Source organism: Bos taurus, chromosome 14, assembly GCF_002263795.3.
Source record: "Bos taurus isolate L1 Dominette 01449 registration number 42190680 breed Hereford chromosome 14, ARS-UCD2.0, whole genome shotgun sequence".
Classification (NCBI taxonomy): Eukaryota; Metazoa; Chordata; class Mammalia; order Artiodactyla; family Bovidae; genus Bos; species Bos taurus.
The window spans coordinates 30,233,570-30,237,884 of NC_037341.1; the positions used below are offsets into that span (position 1 = coordinate 30,233,570).

Here is a 4,315-nt window from a genome sequence, read left to right on the forward strand (position 1 = left end):
GGTCACAAAGAGTTGGACATGACTGAGTGACTAAGCGCAGCACACAGCACAGCCTCTGCCACAGAAAACTGTCACTAGGAGGGGAGAGTGTTCAGAGCTAACAAGTGAAGAGAAACCTCTGGAGCAGGCAGAAGGAGAGGACTCAGCTGCTTATGTCTAGCTCTTCATCTTGAGAGATGTTATGCTAATACAATGATTTCTGTTACTGCTTCCTTCACACTGAAGTATGGAAATAAATTCTCAGATTTAGTCTTTCTTTTGATAGCACTTACTGTCTTTTTGGCCTCCAGCACTGAGAAGTTCCAGCCAGCAGAGCCAGACTATAGACTCTTTTTTACTAACCAACTGATGTGTCCATTATTCTAGTCATCGTTATGGAGATGCTGAGTGAACAATGAAATTTAAAACTTTTTTGAAAAAAAATTACTCTCTCGCACCAGGGATGGTAACTCCTTTCACGATTCGCTGTCTTCATACCATAGAGTTTTCTCCCTATCCTTCCAGTTACCCGACTGACTACTTTGTACCCAGTTAATTATTCACTGGGGCTGCCCAGGTGCCACTAGTGGTAAAGAACTCACTTGCCAAGGCAGGAAAGGTTAAGAAACATGGGTTCGATCCTTGGGTCAGGAAGGTCTCCAGAAGAAGGGCATGGCAACCCACTCCAGTATTCATTATATTAAATTTCCTCTCTTCAAAAAAAAAAAATTACACTCTCGCCCCTGAAGCATTCCAATTCTTTACATTTTTACATTACTCTCCAGTCTTGTTGATAGGTAAATATATATTTACCTATACATATACCTATACATACCTATACATATAAATATATATGTAGCTGCAATTTCGGATCCCCTTTATTAAGATAATGGCATTATTTAAAAGCTCATTTCCAAAAGCCACTGTTGCTGTTTGCATCTGTGGCTGACATTTAACTAAGCCGGTGTTCATAAACATCAAGTATGAAGGGCCGGAGAAGAGAGCATTGTCATTACATAATCTTAGCGCTGATTACTGAAATCTCTAGCATGTTATCTGACCTTCCCAGTTTGGCCTCAATTTTGTCTTCTGCTCACATTTTAAGGTATCCTGCCCCCAATATTTCATTCAATTTTGTGGGAGAATAAATAGATATCATATCTGACATTTTAAGGAAGCATATTAAATTTTTTTAAAGGCAGACAAGAATTTTGTAGCTTATTTACAACAGACTGACAAAGCGTTGCCATGGAAGATGTGACATCATCAGGACAATGAACGTGAGAAAATTGTCAAGAGTGTTACAGTTACAAAGGAGAAATAAAAAGGAAAAAAGCTTGAACTTGCCAGGAGGTCAAATCTCCTAGGAAATGAAAGTATTAGGTACAGTTGAAGTCCCATGATTTTTCTAATTTAGTGTTCTAAGGATCGTTAAAGACGTAATTTTAATTTAGAGAGACTGCTGTGAAAGAAGTGTTGGTTTTCCTAGCTTAATTGTCTCTTATGAATTCAAATGTTATATATTATTAAGCATACTTGGAAAAAATCTGTTAGATTCCTATTCAAATAGAAATGGAAAAATTAATTGAGAAGAACCTAAAGAAAATACATTAGAAGATAAAGTTTTGGTGATTTTTCTATGGTATTTTTAAGGCACATTTAAAACCACCTCACTGCTTCTTTTCTGTTTTCTCAAGTGGGAAAGTTATACTGAAAGGTTAATAATAGCCTATACGATTTATAGAGAACATTAAAAGGATAGTTTTCAAATCTACATGTCTGTCATTCATCTTTCTCTGAGAATAAATTTTCATCCTTCTTTCATATGATGTCATAGATTGATGATGAATGCCCTAAGAAGTCATCTCATCACTCCTGCCTTCGGGTACAAATAAGTCTTGATCTAATCCGGAGGGGAAAATTTTATTGTAGGGAGCTAAAACACTTTTCTAAACGTTGCCTGTTCTCCTTCTGGTGGTGTCAACCTGCTGGGATGGCCTCAGAGTCTGCCTCTGGATTTCTTTTCGGGCGCCAGGTAAACCTGCCCCAGGTATTAACTCCAGAGATATCACAGTTCATCTTTCATATTTCCCATTTTCCCTGTTGGGGCCTCTTTTCTTCCAGGCCCCACCTGGCGCCTTGCCTGTCACACACCTGTAATAACAGCCCTGGGCCAGCGCTGCAGGCAGGATGACTGAGCTGGCACTCAGAAGATTCTCCCTGATTGCACATGGGCTTCGTTTCCATTAATATTTGTTCTTTCTTCTCTCAAGTAGGTAATTTCCCTTTACTGTCCCCAGAAAATTCTGTTGAAAATCCCTGAAGTCTCAGAGGAATATGGCTTCAGTTAGTTGTAAAGTTTATTTACTATGATATAGAAAGGAAATTTTTTTCCTCCAGAGAAGCAGACTGCTGCTGCTGCTGCTAAGTCGCTTCAGTCGTGTCTGACTCTGTGCGACCCCATAGACGGCAGCCCACCAGGCTCCCCCGTCCCTGGGATTCTCCAGGCAAGAACACTGGAGTGGGTTGCCATTTCCTTCTCCAATGTATGAAAGTGAAAGTGAAGTCCCTCAGTCGTGTCCGACTCCTATCGACCCCATGGACTGCAGCCCACTAGGCCCTTCCGTCCATGGGATTTTCCAGGCAAGAGTACTGCAGTGGGTTGCCATTGCCTTCTCCGAGAGAAGCAGACTAACTTCCTTTAAATCATGATTTACTTCTGAGTGGTGATGTGCCTTTCCATGTGTGGCTCACAGGGTGAGCATTCCATACGTGAGATAAAGTGGACTCAGGAGTAGATGGACTAAAGTAGGGGACGCTGAAGTTTCAGGTCTTCTCTTCGCGTAGCTCTTTCCAAGGCTTTGGGAAAGGATTAAGCAATGTATTCATGTGCCACATGTTTTTGCAAAATTTGTGAAATGAGAGATATTTAAGCTACTCTCAGTTAACAGGACTCTCTTGCTCCTTTGACTTTCCCCGTGAAGGTTTGTCCCTGTGTGGTGTGTTAGAGTAGCTACGGACAGTATAGGATCCTGGTAAGCGGAAGTCAAGTTAGTGATACAGTTAAAGTCTCAGAGGGTATCTTTACGTAGTTTGCAGTCATTTTTGTGACAAGTTAAGTTATAGCCAGGTGTCCTGGTGAAGGAACAGCTTCCAGGAAAGCTTGTAACTCCCACTATGTTGACCCACCTGGTGCCATGGCGTAAAGCTGCAAAGCCAAGGTTTATACAACACGAATGGGTCCTATCACACCTCTGACCAAGATTGTGTAAGTAAGTGGTGGAGAAACATGTTTGAAATGTCCTAAGCTAGCGTATGGGAAATTCTTCCAGTCATCAGGTGTACAAATCCGCAAGTGGAAGATTCAGTTTGTCTCCAAGTCTAGGCAAAACCATGGCTTTCCAGTTGGAACATATATGATGAGGTAGCACATACAATTATCAACACATCATACAGGTCTTTCTGTTGCGATGGGAATTGTGTGAAACAGAATTGATCAAGATTCTTTAGATTTTAAGGCACAAACTTGTAGCAGTATCAAAACCAGCAAGTATGTCTGTGTATGAGGTTGTGAAGATTCCCTAGTCTCTAGTCCCTAGCCATTAGTCTCTAGACTAGACATTCCCTAGTCTCAAAATGTGAAACAAATTTTGATCAACTACTGCAAGAAAGACTGAATTACTTTTATATTTTCTTTACAGAAGATGCTATTACAAAATAGCTGTTGCATAAAGAAGATACTGAAGAGCATTAAGCCAAAACAAGTAGAAGAAAAGTACAATAATAGTATGTTATGCAGTTAATTATTAAAAATATCATGTAATTTTTCTGAGTTTTTATTATTTATAGTATTCATCAGCATTAGAATGTTTTTAACTTATTGTAATTTCTGTTACCATTCTAACTTTTAACCTACTTTTACAGTCATAATTTTGTATCCTTTTCTTTAAAGAAGGGCCCCCAATTAAGTAAACTTTCATCTGTACAAAACTTGTACCTGCGTCTGAATAAAATGAGATGATCTGAGTCAAGTTGATCCCTGGCATCTGACACAATAGGCTAATCAAATAAAAATGAACTTAGTAAGAAAAGGTAAAAATAGCCAAGGTGCTATAAGCTAGGCAAGGAATAAGATATATCTTTTATAAAAAATAAAAACATATTTTCTGTCAGTGAATATGATGGTTTAGATGAGATTACACATGGGAAGGGGTTTCCCTGGTGGCTTAGATGGTTAAGAATCTTCTTGCAATGCAGGAGACGTGGGTTTGATCCCTGGGTCAGGAAGACCCCCTGGAGAAGGAAACGGCAACCTACTCCAGTACTCTAGCCTGGA

General features: G+C 39.7%; 1 long non-coding RNA gene across 3 annotated transcripts; it reads left to right on the forward strand.

Annotated features, from left to right (window-relative positions):
• Positions 1–1,227: 1,227 nt before the first annotated feature.
• On the forward strand, positions 1,228–3,806 carry LOC112449576 (uncharacterized). 3 transcript variants are annotated; one of them, XR_009490494.1, is made up of 4 exons: positions 1,228–1,362; positions 1,817–2,014; positions 2,104–2,251; positions 3,681–3,806. It is a non-coding gene; the product is annotated as an uncharacterized lncRNA (long non-coding RNA). The 3 variants fall into 3 exon arrangements; XR_009490495.1 differs by having other exon boundaries at positions 1,229–1,362; positions 1,912–2,014; XR_003038165.2 differs by lacking the exon at positions 1,817–2,014 and having other exon boundaries at positions 1,232–1,362.
• Positions 3,807–4,315: the final 509 nt, after the last annotated feature.